General features: G+C 44.5%; 1 protein-coding gene across 3 annotated transcripts in view; it reads left to right on the forward strand.

Annotated features, from left to right (window-relative positions):
* The window catches only part of RC3H2 (ring finger and CCCH-type domains 2), a 2,406,224-nt gene that overhangs the window by 1,945,322 nt on the left and 441,671 nt on the right, over positions 1–19,231 (forward strand). The gene's annotated exons all lie outside the window — the stretch shown is intronic.

A 19,231-nucleotide genomic window follows, 5' to 3' on the forward strand; every position in this document is an offset into this window, starting at 1 on the left:
TCAGATTTTATTTGGACAAAACCAAGTCAATCAGGTAGTCTCAGCTTTTTGTCTCTTTCCAGAACAAAACTTAGGATGGTCCTGTTTCTAAACAAACTGTTTCTAATTGGATATCCAAAATTATCTCTTTTTGTTACTCCTTTTGTGGTAAGCAGCTTCCAGCTCCAATTAAACCACATTCTACTAGAGCTGCTGCTCATTCAAGGGCTTTCTGCAAATATCTTGATTCCAGATCTAGTCTTGAAGTGGCTATTTGTTTATCCATTCACACCTTTGCAAAACATTACAAGATTGATTTTCTCTAGGACTAGAGTAGAGTTTGCTATGTCAGTTTTACTAGGTCTTTTGGACCATAACCCTGTTCAGGTTTCCTCCTCCATATCTTAGACAGTTTTCGGTGTCTTCCATCAGTTAATAATACTTGAACAGTGATCATAGAAGAGCATAGTCAAGTTGTGCAAGAATTTACCACAGCGGTATGTCTGACTGATTACTGTTGCCAGTGCTTTTTCTGTAAGCAAAAAGGTGGTGGTACACATATGTTGCATCATTTGGGTCAATCCCCCGCCCCATCCTGACCCCCCCCCCCCAAAAAAAAAATACTTCTTTTTTTTCTGCAAATCCTCTTTTATGAAAAAAATAAGTAAATAAAATCTTCTCTCTTAATAATGCAACAACTGAAGTCACCTCTCAGAGCAAATTATTAAGCATGATAGTGGGCAGTAATCTTAAATTTTACCAATAGTCCTGCATTATCCTTGTGCTGACGGGTCCACCTGTCCCAGTTATGTTGTTTTGAAGAGCTCCTCTTATATCCTTTATTCATTGGGTTCCAATTGAAATATCTCAATATTCAATATATCACATAATGGGTTAAAATTTGAAACTGACAAATCGTCAAGTGTACTTGTACTGTGTTGCAAAAATCCCACAGCTGTATTTAGAAATCACCAAAATGATGGCCTGGCCTGATGGTGAAAGGCCTGGCAAGTTTTAGACACAAGGTCAAGGCTTGCAGGCAACAGATAACAAGGGTCAAGGTGACTGGAAAGCAAGATGTGAAGTTGTTCAATCTCGCCGTTTGTTCTTGCACATGGGTTCGGAGCTGATCCATCGGCTCCGAGTTTGCCACTTTCCAAGCTCTAGATCTCTGAGAAACTCGAGACACAGTCCCTATCCCATGATGCTCTGCTGCCAAACCCCAGATCTAGTTTGCTGCTGCAACGGATCTCGCGTTCTTCGCAAGACGCTCGGGCCAGTACCTTTTTTTTCTTGTCTTTTGACAGAAAATATTCTAGAACTGTGATAGTTTGGTGTGTGTGTGTATATATATATATATATATATATATAAGTGTAGTTGTTTAAATATTTCTTGTTTCTGTTTTTTTGTGAGACTTTAGCGTGTGCTTTGTGTGTTTTCTTAGGAGCAGTTGCTCCTAGGCCTTTGGCTGTTTCTTTAGTTGACTTTTTGACAGGGCTCTGTCAGTGATTCTATCTGTTGTTTTTTTTTTTTTGTGAAATAGAGTTAGTGAGTGTTCAGGGATGTGAACGTTTTTTTTTTTTGCGATTCTTAATGTTCTTAATAGCTACAAAGTAGAGTTAGTGAGTGTTCAGTGATCTGAACATTTTGTGTGATTACTAGTATACTTAATACTTGTAAAGTTCAGGGCTCTGAACCTTAGCAATTGTGCTGTTTTCTCATTTTTTTTACACATGTCAGAAAAACAGAGATCAGGGTTCAAACGGTGTGGCTGTGGACAGATGTCCATCACTGATCACCACATCTCATGTGTTTATTGTTTAGGGCCTTTACACCTGCAAGAGGACTGTTCCATCTGCCACTCTTTTAGTGGCAGAGTTATGCTGGAAAGGCGTAGAAAGCTTATCTATAAAGGCCTCTTAAAATCAGAATTCCTAGAGGCCTTAGATAAGTCTGAACAGACCTCCAAATCTTTGAAGGGGTCGAAGTCTTCCAGGGTGTCATCGGAGCCTAAGTCATCAGCTTCGAGCACCTCGGGGAAGATTCGGTCACCGGCTCCTCAGCCCTCGGATCCGAGCACCAAAACTTTGCCTCGGAGCCAAGTCCCAAGTTTGTAACCGGTACCGGAGGTTTTAAAGTTTCCAATCCTTCGGTCAGTGGATTCTTTGGCTCCTTCAACCCGTTCTTCCAGGACCCTCTTTGATGTCAATGTGGAGTAGACACTCTTGGAGAACCCGGCCTTGGCCAAATTGCTTTCGGCTTCATCTCATCTGGCATCAAAGCCCAACACCCCCCCCCTGTCACGGTTTCTGCTCCTCCTCCGAGACCAATCGAGCCTTGGGAGCCGAAAGGTGAGGACCTGATTGTTGTGGAACCCTCTGAGCCGAGGCCTATTCTGGTTCCTTCGGCCCTGTTGACCTTGACATCTTTGGTTCCGATCGAAGTTTCTCGGAGCCGACACTCTTTCGCTGGTTCCAGGGGGAGTCTATCCGAAGCTTCGGTTTGAACTCTTCCTCTCGGGGCCTCGGCGCAGTTGCGCTCGGCTCCATCCTCTGGTTCGGAGCCAGTGGTCTCGGCCCCAAGGAGACTGCCATCTTCTTCAGAACCGGCGGACTCCTTGGACAGAGACACCAGTGCCTTCGACGCCTTGAGGAAGGTCATGTCTGCTAAGACTTTTACCTCTTCAGGTCCTTCCTCTTCCTCCCCTGAAGGGCCCTGTTCTGTCTCTACATCACAGGTTTCTACCAAGCGTCGAGACCCAGAGGCTCAGGTAACCCCATCAGGCGACCCCTGCTCTACGGAGACTTCACCAGATGCCCCCACTGATGAAGTCCCTAGGAAGAGACTGTGCAAGAGGAGGCACTTGGATTCCCCTGAGGAATCCTTGACAACAGACACCGACTTAGTGGAATCAGAAGGGTCCCCCCTCAGAGAATGTCTCATTTGCAGATATCCTAGAAATACTTAAGAAAAGGGGTGACTGGCAGTCCCTTACCTCTACTGAGGATCAGTCAGTGCTCCTGAAGGCCTTTGGGTCTCAACCTTCCACCTCCTGGGTTACAATGCCTTTCGACAAATTAATGGACTTGATTGCTCGAAAGGTGTGGGAGTCTCCTGATTCCATGGAACCGGTTCCTCAGAGGCCCAACAAATTTATCACCTCCCCTCAGGATAAGTCCTTTCTTACAAAGGGAGTCCCCGTTGATGACATGGTGGTGGCGGCGGCCACCAAGAAAGAGATGTCCGAGACCTCTTCTTCTGTCCATCCTCCTAATAGAGATTCCAGGACGATGAACAGATATGGGAAACGCATCTTTAGTTTTGCGATATTTGCAATGAGATCGCTTAACTATTTAACCCACTTTACCCGTCTTCAACGAGATTTCCTCAAAGAGCGTGGAGATACTCTACAGGGCAATACAGATGATGCTGTCTCAGAGAAAGTGACGGCACAGCTTAACACCCTTAATTCCATTGTAAACTCGTCCATGCGGCTCATTTCTTATGCAGCCGAGGGATCGAGCTGGGCAGCAAGTTCAGTGATAGCTCTGCGGAGACAATCCTGGATGCGCTTATACTCCTTTGCGGAAGCCTTCAAGTCTTCCTTTGTTAATACCCCATTTGATGGCTCTTCCTTGTTTGAACCTAAAGTCAAGGAGACACTCACTAGGTGTGAGCAGGAAGGAAAGACTCTAAATGCCATTGGAGTCTGTTTTTCCACCCCCACTAGACCGTACCCCAAGGGGCAGAAAGGTGGAAAAATGTGGTTTCCGGAAGTCCTAAGGAACTTTCCAGAACACATGTGGTGAACCCCCCCCCCCCCCCAGGGGCAGAGGAGGTGGATATAAAGGTAGATGCCGCCCAGGCGGCAGACTATGTCCGCAGAACCAGGGTGACAGGGAGCAGATGTCCTTCATGGATGCATCTGCAGTCATAACAAGTGGGTTGTCCTGTCGTCAGGCAGCCCTTCAGTCGGCCGGATTCCAAAGTCCGGGTCGCTGATGTCGCACTCCACCCGACGTCATCTCTGTTGGTTCGGTATAAAGGCATCACCATTTTCCTCAGTCTTTCTTGCTGTGGGGCCCGAAGCAGAAGCTGTTGGTCGGATCCAGAGATTACTTCTACGAATACTACTAAGACTTCTAAAGCTAAGTACCCACTCTTTCTTGCCTCAGCCGATGTCAGAAAAAGTTAACAATTGTTTAAACTGTGGGAAACAAATACCTCATAAAGATTTCCACTCTTACTGTCTGCCTTGTTTAGGCCCAGCCCACGACGTAGCAGCCTGTAGAACAGTTTTGGATCCTCCGACTACCCAATCTTCCAAAAAAGATAAAGACCGACAGCCGAAACCATGGTCACCGAAACCGAGAAAACTGAACAAAGTACAGCTGAACCTATTCCTACAACTGAGGCACCTGCTACAACTCTTGAATCGACCTCAGAAATTTTACCCACTACGGTGGTTGACTTATCAGACACCATCCCCTTGGATGTCTCTACCCCAGCACGTGGTGCTGCTAGGCCTCCAGCAGCCATGTCCATTAAGGCCTTCGCCAGGGCTAAAGCAGCCAAGACTACTAAAACAGTGCCTGTTAAACCCCCACATCCAGGCCCTCTTCAAGATCTCAAATGCTTACTTTGGCAGAAGATTTAATTTCTTTAGTTGGAGGATCTCAATCTCACCCAGACAGGGCCTCTCAGCCCCAGATAAGAGACCTAGGGCAGAGCCCGAGCCAGTGTCCTCTGATGATTCTGCTGATGAATCAGACATAACTGACCAGCCAGAGGCTCCTTCTCCAATTTTGAAGATTCTGATGCTGAAGAATCCATTCCAGCTGCTTCCCCACCAGAAGAATTCTCCTTTGGGGAAACCTTGCATGCCATGCGAGAACAGTTCCAATGGCAGCAACAGGATTTTTCAGACTCCAGAAAAGACTTAGGACTTTCTGCACCTCCCACAGCACAGGCCCTTAGCTATACCTCCTGTTCTCTCTGTGGTGGATGATGCTTTCAATGATGTTTGCTCCCAGATTCTTTACCCCAGCCCCTGCCAAACCAGACAGATTTTACAGGGTGCCAGATACTCATCACCACCTTTACAAGGCTCCACTTGCAGACCCAGAAACTATATCCCAGGGTCCCAAGGCAGTAGCGACCATAGCTAAAACCCTATTCCTTCTGAAAGGGAAGCAAGGTCATTAGACAGATGGGGTAAAAGGTCTACACTTCAGCTACTCTCTCAGCTAGAGCTTTAAACTGTCAGTTTCACATGATACAATACCAAGAGTTTATGCTTGATCAGTTAACTAAAAACTAACCACTGATGAATCTCTTGATAAGAAATATGTATTAGAGATGGTAAATAACATACAACAGGTTAGCAACCATTCCTTAAAATGTGGCTATGATGCACTGGAGGCTTCATTTAGATCAGCCATGACAGGCACAGTGATAAGAAGGCATGCATGGCTAAAGGAACAAGCTTTACCGGATCATGTTAAAGCTAAGTTGCTAGATGCTCCTATGGACAAGACAAGTTTGTTTGGTACACCTGCCCAGCAGGTTATGAAGAAAATGGAAGAAAAGGCAAAATCTGTTCAAACTGTTAAAGATTTCTTGCAGGTTCAACCCCAAGGTTTAGCAGGAACTGGCCTGCCAAAAACTGGTCCTTTCCTGACTCCACAAAATTTCAAAGGGGCAGGAATCCAGAGGCAGAAACCAATCCAGAGGAGATGCCTACAGAGGAAGACAGTGGCAAGGTAACAACAGAGGCACAGACACAGCCACTGCCACTACATCAACACAACCACAGTGACTTAACCTAACCTACCAGGGAACAAATAGCAGCTCCTCTAGGCGGAAAGTTAACCTTATTTTCAAAGAACTGGCACTACATAACAAAGGACAAGTGGATTTTACAAACCATAGATCAAGGTTACCGGTTTCACTTCCACACCTTACCAGTCAAAAGAGGAATGCCAAATCTACCTCCAAATCAAAAAACAGAGGCTCTACGCCAGATAATGGAGTTAGCAAACATGAGAGCTGTGGAAAGAGTGCCAACAGCAGAGCAAGGAAAGGGTTCTACTCCAGACTATTCCTAGTTCCAAGAAAGGAAAAAGTTGGAGACCAATTTGTCCACCTTAAATACATACATCATTGTCCCAAAATTCAAAATGCTGACCCTACAGCAACTTCTTCCCATGCTGGGCAAGGAGTCTTGGCTGGTAACTCTAGATCTCAAGGAGGCATACCTGCACGTCCCCATTCGACCAATCTGCAGAAGATACCTCAGATTTCTTGCAGGATCAGAGCACTATCAATTCTCAGCATTGCCTTTTGGCTTATCTACAGTATTCACAAAATGCCTGGCATCAGTATTGCAGACTTCAGGGAATTCAAATTTACCCATACCTGGACGACTGCCTGCTACAAGGGACAACAAAAGCAAGCTGACAACAGATTTACAAAGGGTCATTTACTTGCTACAAGCACTGGGATACACAGTCAATTTACAAAAGTCAAGGCTGATACCATCCCAAACAAGGACATTCTTGGGGGCGGAATTGGACACAGTAAAACAAATGGCATTCCTGACTACAGAAAAACAAAAGAACTTCCTCTTTACTTCTTGGCACTAACAAAACGGAACAAGTTAACAGCAAGAAAAGTACTGCAGGCCTTGGGCTTCATGGCATCATGCATAATCTTGGTTCCATTTGCCAGACTACATATGAGAAAACTACAGTGGTACCTAAAGAATTTATGGTCTCAACTCAGACACAGTCTAGAAACAGAAATCCCACTAATTCCATGCTTAAAACAGGAGTTCCTATGGTGGGCTCAGGCATGCCAGTCAAACCCAGGCCTACCCTTTCGCAGATGTAAAGCAAGCCAGAAGACAATACCCTAGCAGACATATTAAGCAGAACCACTTCGGATGCCCACGAATGGAAGCTTCACCCGGACATCTTCAAGACCATCTCAAAGAAATGGGGAATGCCACAGATAGACTTATTCGCATCACCTCTCAATCACCAGCTCAAAAAATTCTGCACAAGGACATTCCACCCATTAGCATGGAAAGTGGACTCCTTCAACTGGAAAGGCCTAACAGCATATGCATTCCCCTCTTCCTTTGATACACAAGGTACTACTGAAAATCAAGGAAGAGGATAATCCTGATAGCTCCAAACTGGCCAAGACAACACTGGTACCCACTACTGAGGAGCATGTCTCGAACAATATGTGGACAATTCCCTGATGCCTTTGATGTTAACAGAACAACTACAGCATCATACATCCAAACCTAAAACCTTGCAACTGACTGCATGGAACATCACATAACAGCAGCTATTCCACAACTTTCCCAAAGAGTTAAAGACATTATTCTAGACCTTCAACAAGAAGGAAATATGCTGGAAAATGGAAAAGGTTTGTCATCTGAAAGAGGAAAAGATGTGTCAAACATAGATATGCCTAACATTCTGGAGTATCTGGCGAACTTCTTCATTCAGGCCTGTCCTACTCCTCCATCAAGATACATGCATCAGCTATTTCAGCAGAATACAGCTTTGATACACCTGTTTTTCACCCTTTGCTCAGGCAGTTCCTCAGAGGAATCAAGAATGTAAAACCTCCAAGGAAACCACCATTACCAGCTTGGGATTTAAACTTTGTGCTAGAAAAGTTGACACTATCACCCTTTGAACCAGCAGCAACAGCAGACCTACAACACCTATCATGGAAAACTGCTTTCCTACTGGCAATTACTTCAGCAAGGAGGGTTTCAGAACTACAGGCCCTAATGGCAGTGCAACCCTTCCTAATCTTCCACCAAGATAGAGTGTCCATGAGGACTAATCCTACATTTATGCCCAAGGTGGTATCCAGAGTGTCTTTAAACCAGGCAATTCACCTACCTACCTTCTTTCCCAACCCACAAAACAGAGGGGAAAGAATATTGCATACCTTGGATGTACATAGACAGCTACGCTACTACTTGGACAGAACAAAAAATAGCAGAAAGACTGACCAACTTTTGTAGCCTATGCAACAGGAAGGGAAGGAAAAGCTATTTCCAAACAGACAATCTCCAAATGGATAGGAAATTGCATACGATTCTGTTACTCCTTCCATGGAAAACCAATTCCACAGAACATAAGACCTCATTCTACAAGGGCAACAGCCACTACCACAGCCTTAGTGGCAACCAAAGACATTATTGAGGCGGCTACTTGGACCTCCGTGCATACATTTGCCAAGCATTATAATTTGCCTCTATATTCCAGATCCCGAGCAGGGTTTGCCACTGCTGTACTGCAAGGGATCCTAAACACACCATAATCTACATTTATCCCTCCCTAGTTGGCTATGGTATTCTACCCATTGTTATGACTGCAGATGCATCCATGAAGGACATAGTACAGTTTTGTACCTACCATAAATGTAGATGTCGAACTGGATAGCATCTGCAGTCAGGATTACCCTCCCTCCTTCCCTCTGTGGTACTCCTAGGGTGTTTACCCTCTAATAGCTAGCTGTTGGGGAGTTTTTATGGTGTATTTGTTTGTGTATATGTACATACATGCTTATTGCTGAGTTTACCTCTATCTATTTGGAAACATTGGCATCTATCCAAATTTTAGCCTGCAAGAGGGCTACTGGCATCTGGGGCAAGAAACACTGAGGAAAATGGCGGCTGATGCCTTTATACCCGAAGACCAACAGAGATGACGTCGGGTGGAGTGCGACATCAGCCGGACCCGGACTTTGGAATCCGGCCGACTGAAGGGCTGCCTGACGACAGGACAACCCACTTGTTATGACTGCAGATGCTATCCAGTTCGGACATCTACATTTATGGTAGGTACAAAACTGTACTTTCCTTGACAAGCCCTATCAGCGAGGAGGCCCGACTGTCCTACCCTGGAGGCAGTCGGGGTTCGCTTAGCTTTATACCCAGATGCCTGGCTAGGAATTGCATCAGATTCCTGGGTAAAAAGCATAATTACCAGAGATTACATCATTCCCTTTTCAGAGTCCCCTTCCATTCATGCAAGAATCCCAGACGTTCCACCCAGTCTGCAGAATCTAGCAGCCATAGAAATTCAAAGGCTGCTGGAAAAGAGTCATCCAGCCAGTCCTGGCAGACCAGATAGGATCCCGAACTTACTCCAGGTTCTTTTTAGTTCCAAAGAAAACAGGGGACTGGAGGTCCATCTTAGACCTCAGCAAACTAAATACCTTTGTCAAAAAGGAAAAGTTCTGGATGGTCATGCTTTAATCGATACTCCTGTTTCTCGAAACGGCGATTGGATGTGCTCGATAGATCTCAAGGATACGCACTACCACATCAAAATAGTCAGGCCATCCAGAGATCACTTGCGTTTCCGACTGGGGGCCAGTCACTACCAATTCCGAGCTCTGCCCTTTAGTCTCACCACAGCCCCCAGAGTGTTCACCATATGCATGGCAGTGGTCATGGCTCACCTGAGACATCTAGGATTCTGGGTGTTTCCATATCTCGACAACTGGCTCCTTACTGCCACCACCAGGCATCAACTGATTCATGCCAGGGATTACACTATCAGTGTGTGCTCCCAGTTGGGCATAACCTTAAATTTCGAGAAATCTGCTTTATCGCCGTCGCAGCATATTTCCTTTATAGGAGCATATCTAGACACCACCACCGCCCTGGTTAGATTGCCTCAAGAACGAGTAATCTCTTTACGAAATCAGGTATCCCTTTTGTTGATGGAAAAGAAAGTCCCTGCATTCCAAGTTCTGAAGCTGTTAGGCACCATGGCAGCGACTCTCATAGCGGTTACTCTGGGGCGTATGCACATGAGGATACGCCAATGGTTACTCTTCACACAGTGGTCTCATCAACAACTTCCAATGTCACACAAGATTCTGCTGACAAATACTTGCAAAAAGGACCTCCTTTGGTGGTTGAACCGCCACCAAGTTACTGTAGGTCATCCATTTGTACCCCCCCCCCCCACAACCGCAGCGACCATGGATGCTTCCCTGATAGGGTGGGGGGGCTGTGTCAGGGAAGAACTGTCCAAGGTACTAATCCAGTTTGCACATCAGTGTCTTGGAGTTGAGAGAGGTTTTCCTAGCGTTGCAACACTTTCATGACTCTCTACCTCGAGAGATGATTGCAATACAGACAGACAACATGTCGGTAGTCTGGTACATCAACAAGCAAGGGGGAACCAGATCTTACCCCTTATGCCGAGAGACCCTGAGAATTTGGCAGTATGTTGTATCCACTGGGCACTTCCTGATAGCAACATACATCCTGGGGTCATCCAACATGATAGCGGACAAATTGAGCAGAGCCATTCTGTTGCCTCACAAGTGGTCCCTCAAAGAACGAGTGGTGGAAAGGATACTCCGCAAATGGGTCCAGCCTTGCTGCAATCTTTTTGCATCCCCGATGAATGCCAAATGCAAAAGCTACTTTGCCCTGTACCCTCCACCAGGGGACATCCTAAGGGACGCACTCGTACACGATTGGCCCTTGGGTCTCCTATATGCCTTTCCTCTATCCCTGCTTATTGCAAAATTTTTACAGAAAGCCAAAAGCCTGGGAAGGACTGTTATTGCCCTGTTTCGGCCTTGGCAGATATGGTTCCCCTTCCTTCAGCAATACCAAGTGGAAGAACCTTGGGTTCTGGACCCAGTGCCAGACCTTCTGATTCATTCGTCGGGAGATGTTCTTCATGTTCCACTGTTGCAGTCATTACACTTGGGTTATCCTACTGGCGGGCTACCCTCAGTCAGCCTGAATTCCAAAGTCTAAGTCCGGCATCGGCTGCTGTCGCCTCTTTCCTGATGTCAGTGCGCCAGGGGTATAAAAGATGCAGCCAATGCCATTTTCTTCAGTCTTTCTTGCCGCGTGGTGCCCGAAGCATAAGCAGTTCGCAAGTGCCGGTCGGCCAGGTCTCATGATTTGTCTCCCCCGTTTCAGCATATTCTGGTTTCCTCTCATAAAGTTTCCACCAGGAAACTATATAACAGCAAATGGAAACGATTTGGTCATTGGGCTTCTCAACATGGTATTGATCCCTTTATCGCCCCTATTCATAGCATTCTGGAATTTTTTACTTCACTTTTCTACGGTGGTGCGGCAGCCGGTACTATAAGGGTTCATTTGACTGCCATATCTAACTTCCATGTGGGATGCGGCGGTTCTAACATTATGTCCCGCAGATTATGTAAAGCCTTTTTGAAAGGGACTCATCACCTTCGACCCCCTATCAGACATCCGATTACTCCCTGGAATCTAAATTTGGTGCGGTCTCAACTCATGCTTCCCCCATGTTCATCATGCATACAGCTGCAGTCATAACGATGGGTTATCCTGCCGTCAGGCGGGTCCTTGTCAGGCGAATTCCAAAGTCTAGATCCGGCGTCGGTTGTCGTCGCTTCTTCCCTGACGTCAATGCGGCAGGGGTATAAAAGAGCCAGCCGACGCCATCTTCTTCAGTCTTTCTTGTCGCGCGGTGCCCGAAGCAGAAGCAGTTCGCAAGTGCCGGTCGGCCAGCTCCTGAGATTTACGAAAATATTTCAGCCGAAGTCTTCTTGAAAGCTAAGTACCCCGTTGAGGAAACTTTTCTTGCCTCAGACCGATGTCAGACAAAGTTAATAATTGCATTTCATGTGGGAAGCAAATACCGCATAAGGATTTCCACTCTTTCTGTATTCCTTGCTTAGGCCCAGACCACGACGTCTCCAGCCTGCCGTTTTTGTGCTAGATTTAACAAACGCACTATTAAGCGTCGGGCGGAGTTCGCCCATCACTATTTTGGTAAAAAATTTAATTATATTATGTCGTTGGGTACTCCGACTCCAGTTTTGGGTAAAAGATGCAAGGATAAGGACCGACATACGAGGTCCGCGACTTCTACTGACACCACGCTAAGGCCGACTACCGGTTCTCCGGTTCTCAGCGAGGCGCCTACGCAGCCCCTGACTACCGGTGACACTTCATTACCGGTGTCTTCGGTGCCCGAGGATGCAGGCTCCTCGGCCCCACTCCGACTACAGATACCGACGCCACTTTTGGTGGGCAAACCCAGAGTTTAGACAGGCCTGCCATTTCTCAAGGTGTCTTCAGGCCTTCCTCCTTTTCTATTAAGGCTTTCACAAAATGTAAAGCAGCCATGAAAACTAAAAAACAAGGACCACAGACCCCTTCTCAAGGCTCCATGCCTAAAAAACAGATGCTCAAAATGGCTGAGGATTTGATTACTCTTATCAAGGGTTCTCAACTCCCCTCGGACAAAAGGCCCAGATTAGAGGAAGACTACTCTTCCTCAGATAAAGCCTCTATTACCTCTGAACATTCTGAGGAACAGGAATATACATATTCTCCTTTTGAAGACTCTGATGCAGAGGAGTCTATTCCCTCGGTCTCCCCCCCTGAGGACTACTATTTTGGGGAAACCCTACATACTTTGAGGGAACACTTTCACTGCTAAGGCCAAGATTACTCAGATTCCAAGAAAAGGCTCAGGGATTTTCTCTTGCTCCCCCAGCATAGGCCTCTGGCTATCCCTCCTGTCTTAGATATATTAGATGATGTGTACACAGAAGCCAGCCTCAACCCAGATTCTTTACCTCCGGCTCCTGTTAAACCTGACAGGTATTACCGGGTTCCAGATTCACACCAGTTCCTATACAAAAGCCATACTGCTGACCCAGAAACTATTTCACAGGGTCCCAAGGGAATTAAGGCCTCTACTGCTAAAAACCCACTACCTTCAGAGAGAGATTCCAGAGCTTTAGAAAGGTGGGGGAAAAAGGTGTATACCTCGGCCACTTTAACCATGAGGGCATTAAACTGTCAGTTCCATATGTTAAAGTATCAACAGTTTTTATTATCTGAATTGAAAAGCAAAATGACACAACCTGAGCAACCAGATTTAAAAGAGTTGCAGGATTTGTTGCATAGTGCAGAGCAAGTGGGTAAACATACCTTGCAGTGTGGTTTTGATGCTTTAGAGGCCTCATGTAGAGCTGCTGTTACAAGGTCTGTCATACGTAGACATGCTTGGCTCAAAGAACAAGCCTTACCAGATCATGTCAAAGCTAAATTACTAGATGCACCTCTTCAAAAAGATGTATTGTTTGGTGTTAAAGCTGAGGAGGTCCTAAAGAAAATGGAGGAAAAGGCGAGATCAATGCAAACAATGAAAGATTTCCTGCAGGTACAACCTCCACGTTTCAGCAGAAACTGGCCTTCAAAAAAATTGGTCCTTTCCAGCCACGGACAGACCCCAAAGAGGCAGATACAGGTGCCCAAGAGGTAGAGGGCAATCTCTAGGATCATTCAGAGCCAGGCAATGGCAAGCACCAACCCCAAGAGGTGGAGAAGATAGATCACAGTCATTCAGAAAGCAGACACAATGACTTTCCCCTTTGCCTGCCAAGCAAAGCTTTAATGCCAGCACCTTTAGGCGGAAAACTGGCATTATTCTCAAAAAATTGGCATATTGTCACAAAAGACAAATGGATCCTGGACATTATAGACAGAGGCTACAGATTCCACTTTCACACTCTTCCAAAAATGAGAGGCATGCCAAACCTGCCACAAAATCAAAGGGCAGAGGCACAAAAACAAATTTCAGCTCTCATGGACATGAAAGCTATTCAAGAGGTGCCTGCAAAAGAACAAGGTCAAGGGTTTTATTCCAGACTATTCCTGGTACCAAGGATGGACAAAGATTGGAGACCTATTTTAGATCTATCCATCCTAAACACATATTTACAGGTACCAAATTCAAGATGCTCACATTACAGCAGCTTCTTCCCATTCTGGGCAAGGAGTCTTGGCTGGTAACATTGGACCTCAAGAAGGCATACCTGCATGTCCCTATCAGACAAGATTGCAGAAGATACCTCAGATTTCTTGCAGGTTCAACCCATTATCAATTCTCTGCATTGCCCTTTGGCTCATCTACTGCGCCCAGAGTGTTTACGAAATGCCTGGCATCAGTAATTGCCTTCTGCAGACTTCAAGGAATAGAAATATACCCATATCTGGACAACTGCCCGATCCAAGTGGACAGCAAGGACATACTTGAAGCACCTGGCGTTTGTAATAAGACTGTTGAGCTTTCTGGGATACACAGTCAGCAAAAAGAAATCAAAACTAATACCCTCTGAAACAATAATTTTCCTGGGTGCCAGCTTGAATACAAACACCCAGATGGCTTACCTCACGCCAGACAAACAAGGGTAACTATCTCAATACTTCAGCAAAATGGCAACCTTCACCAGGCTGACTGCAAGGAAAGTCCTGCAGGCTCTGGGATTCATGGCATCTTGCATCCTGCTGGTCCCATGTGCAAAGCTGCGTATGAGGAAACTTCAGTAGTACCTAAAAAACTTATGGTCCCAACACAGCCACAGTTTGGAAACAGTTATACCGCTCATTCCATGTCTTCAAAAGGAATTTCTGTGGTGGGCTCAAGCATGCCAAAGAAAACAAAGGTCTCCCTTTCTGCATACCTCAAGCAAATCAAATCATCACAACAGACGCCTCGGACTACGCCTGGGGGCACACATGAAAGATCAGTGCATTCAGGGAAAATGGTCCCAAAAAGAGAAGCACCTACACATCAACCAAAAGGAAATGCTAGCAGTGCAAAATGCTATTATGGCCTTCAAAGACCTTCTGCATCCAGGCCAGCTATTGATAAGGACAGACAACACCACAGTGATGTGGTACATAAACAAACAGGGAGGAACTCATTCATACCCCCTGTGCAGACTAGCCATGACCCTTTGGAACATAGCTCTGGAATTGCAAATCCAATTTCAGGCACAATTCCTGCCAGGGAAGGAAAACACACTGGCAGACAGCCTAAGCAGAAATATGACAGATCCACACGAATGGAAGTTGCATCCTCAAGTTTTTGCAAAGATAACTCAGGCATGGGGACAGCCAGACATAGATCTCTTTGCTACCCACAGAAATTACCAACTGGAAAAATTTTGCTCAAGGACCTATCATCCACAGGCCTGGAAAGTGGACGCACTTTCCTTCAATTGGACAACATTGACAAGTCTATGCCTTTCCGCCTCTCCCTCTGCTGCCCAAAGTTCTACTAAAAGCCAGAGCAGAGAGGCCGAAAATGATTCTCATTGTTCCAGACTGGCCAAGACAACACTGGTATCCACTCCTGAAAAGCCTGACGCATTCCCCACCATGGATCCTACCTCTAGTGCCTCTTCTGTTGTCCCAGCACAACTTCAAAACTATTCACAGCCAGCTCAAAACCCTAAATCTAGCCGCGTGGAGAATCCCTTGATTTCACAACAGACCCTCCTCTCCAAGGAGGTGCAGGATGTCATCTTGGAGGCCAGAAGTCCTTCTACTAGAAAAGCCTACTCTGCCAAATTGAAGCGGTTTTGTGCCTGGAATCAGAAAAAGGGCCAGAATCCTTGGGTAATAAATATACCTCAAATATTACAGTACCTAGCTGAGATGTTAAACAGTGGACTTCCCTTCTCCTCCATCAAAATCCATGCTTCAGCCATTTCTGCACATTACAATACAGATCCTCCTTTATTCTCTCATCCTCTCTTAAGACAGTTCCTCAGAGGGGCTAAGAATATAAAACCCCCAAGGAAACCACCAGTCCCTGCTTGGGACCTCAACTTCATATTGGAAAAACTGACCCTTCCTCCATTTGAGCCAGCTGCTTCAACAGAACTACAATACTTGTCATGGAAAACAGCCTTCCTTCTGGCTATCATTTCAGCACGCAGGGTTTCGGAACTACAGGCCCTCATGGCTGTACAACCTTTCATCATTTTCCATCAGGACAGAGTTTCCTTACGAACCAACCCTACCTTTATGCCAAAGGTAGTATCCAGTGTAGCCTTGAATCAGACTATCCACTTACCTACCTTTTACCCTAACCAACAAAACAAAGGGGAAAGACTACTGCATTCCTTGGACATTCACAGACAACTACGTTATTATTTGGACAGGACAAAGCCATTCAGGAAATCCGAGCAACTCTTTGTGTCCTATGCTACAGGTGCTCAAGGAAAGGCTATCTCCAAACAGACAATCTCAAAATGGATAGCCCACTGCATACGCTTTTGTTACTCATTTCATGGAAAAGCTGAGCCTTCAAGCATCAGGCCCCACTCCACAAGGGCCACAGCTACCTCAGCAGCTTTCCTCGGGGGGGGGGGGGGGTTCCTACCAAGGACATTTTGGAAGCAGCCACTTGGAGTTCAGTGCACACTTTCTCCAAACACTATCACCTTCCACTTTACTCAAAATCTAGAGCGGGATTTGCCACAGCTGTCTTGCAGGGCATTCTTGCTCCTCCTAGTTCCACTTAGTGCCTGCCACCCCTACTTAGCTTTGGGATTCTACCCATCTGTTATGACTGCAGCTGTATGCACGATGAACATAGTACAGTTTTGTACCTACCATAAATGTAGATGTTCGAGTGCTCATACAGCTGCAGTCCAGGTTCCCCCCCCACCATCCCCTCTTAGGACAGGCCTTATGACAAACACCTTCTCATACAACCTTTTTGGGGTATTCTTTTATGGTGTATTTGCTTGCAACTACTGTTTTATTATTATTCTATATTGCATGATTACCTAAGTTTATGTTTTGCCTTCCTTCTGGGGGCACCTGACATCTGGGGCAAGAAAAACTGAAGAAGATGGCGTCGGCTGACTCTTTTATACCCCTGCCGCACTGACGTCAGGGAAGAAGCGACGACAACCGACGCCGGACCTAGACTTTGGAATTCGGACGGCAGGATAAACCATCTGTTATGACTGCAGCTGTATGAGCACTCGAACATCTACATTTATGGTAGGTACAAAACTGTACTTTTTGAGCCCACATCTTCTTGTCCTTTGAAGTTCCTTTCTTGGAAGACAATTTTCTTAGTGGCCATTACTTTGGCGTGTAGAGTTTCTGAACTTCAAGCACTGTCTATTAGGCCCCCATATTTGGTTTTCCACCCTAACAGGGTGTCTCTAAGAACAAATCCATCCTTCCTTCTGAAGCGAACTTGAACCAGTCCATTGAACTTCCCACTTTTTTCAGGCATCATGCCAGTAAATTGGAATACATGTTGCATAAGCTTGATGTTCACAGACGATTGAGATTTTATTTGGACAGAACAAAAGAATTCAGAAAATCAGATCAACTATTTGTTTCCCATGCAGACAATAAGAAGGGCCTTTCGGCATCCAAAGTTACGTTGTCCAAATGGCTTTCTGATTGTATAAAGTTGGCATATTCTTCATCCCTTCATTAATGAGACCTGGGGGATGTTTAGGGAAATGTCCATTAAAACTGATGTATTTCAAAAGGATATACAGTACAGTTATAGAAGGAATAGGAACATTAAGAATATTTTAGAAAGTAAAAAGCTGAATATCCAAGGAACAAGTACAAAACGTGGGACATTTAAATGTGGTAGATGCGCACAGTGTGCATTTATAGCAGGACAAAAAGAGATAAGAATACCCAGTCTTAGAATGACCCTAGTAGCCAAGAGTTATAGTAGTTGTTACACTAAAGGGGTGGTGTATCTTGCATTTTGTAAAATATGTTCGAATTATTATGTAGTGAAAACAAAACAACACTTAAGATCCAGAATTTATGAACACGTGAGAGACATCAACAAACAAAATGAAAATAATGCCTTGTATAGGCATGTATTAGTTTGTAAAAATGCTGATTTCAAATTCTGGGTGATTGAGGAGGTTAAGTGTCCCGAGAGAGGGGGTGATTGGGAGACTCAGTTGGAATTTAAAGAAATGATGTGGCAGCTTAGACTGGATTCCTGTTGTGGGAAGGGTCTGAACGACCACATCTCCATCACCCCAGCATTGAAAATGCTTGCAGCCGACCCTAAGAAACACAAATAAGAATAGGTATACTAAAAACAAGTAGAGTTCTTAACTAAAAATTCACTAACTTCACAGACCTGTACATGGATATTCCTCTTATTCTGATTTCGTTGTATCAATACTATATACACGTATACATTTTTTATACGTTTTATATGTTGCATAATATTTTATATACATAAAAATTTTATATACATTAAAAATTTTTAAATGGTTATTTATTCATACATATTATATCAAATACTAAATATTATATGTATTATATATGCTATAAGTATTACGGAATGTATATTTTATTTTACATAAAAACATTTTTACATATATACACAAAATATCTATATATTTATTTATCTATTGTTCTCGTATATATAAAAATATATATTTATTTTTCATATATTATAACTTTTATACAGGTACATTTTTTACACATACACATTTTTATACATATACATTTTTCATAATCATAGTCTTTTATAATTATAGAGTTTTGTTCTGTTTATAATATATTTAATGTATACCTATATGTGAATTAATATCCAATTTTAGCATCCATTTTCAACATCCATTCTCATAAAACAAAGTCACAGATTATTTTGATCAGACATCTTTCAAAAATGAGAATTTATATATATTAAGTACTGGTTGTATATTGTATCTTTAAGAAATGTTAATCAATTAATTAAGTCAGATGCCAGCTAATTAGATTTCAGTTGTATAAAAGGATTTTGATGCTTTTATTTCATGGATTCTGATGAAGTCTCCGAATGGAGACGAAAGCGCTTAATCCATGATCTACAATTAATTTTTTGTGCTAACTTTATGTGCTGTTTCGAATGGAGTGTACTACTCTGTGGACGCTTTTAGTGGAATAAAGTATTGCTGTGTATATGGCTGCATCGTTTTGAATTATTGAAGACCTCCTTTATTGTGACCGGACTCGCATTGCTGAGGAATATTCTTCATCCCATCAACCTTTAGAATGTTAAGTGAAAGCTCATTCTACCAGGGCTGTTTCTACATCCTTAGCTCACGCAGCTCGTTTACTTTTGGACACCATTTGTGCAGCTGCTACTTGGTCCAAACCTCATATATTTATTACTCATTACAAAGTGGACAGGGCCTCCAGGAACAGGGCTTCCTTTGGTTCCACTGTTCGCAGGAATGTACTCCCGTGAGCTGCCCAGGATTAGGGTGCTTGGGACGCTACCCACGTGTAAGAACAAACGGCGAGATTGAACAACTTCACATAAAGAAGTTATGTTCTTGCCATAACGTTCCATGTGAGTTGTTCATCTCGCCTTTGTTCTTACACTCCCTCCCACCTTCCCTCTCCAT

This window comes from Protopterus annectens, chromosome 16.part0 (genome assembly GCF_019279795.1).
Source record: "Protopterus annectens isolate FY-2018-M chromosome 16.part0, PAN1.0, whole genome shotgun sequence".
Lineage (NCBI taxonomy): Eukaryota > Metazoa > Chordata > Ceratodontiformes > Protopteridae > Protopterus > Protopterus annectens.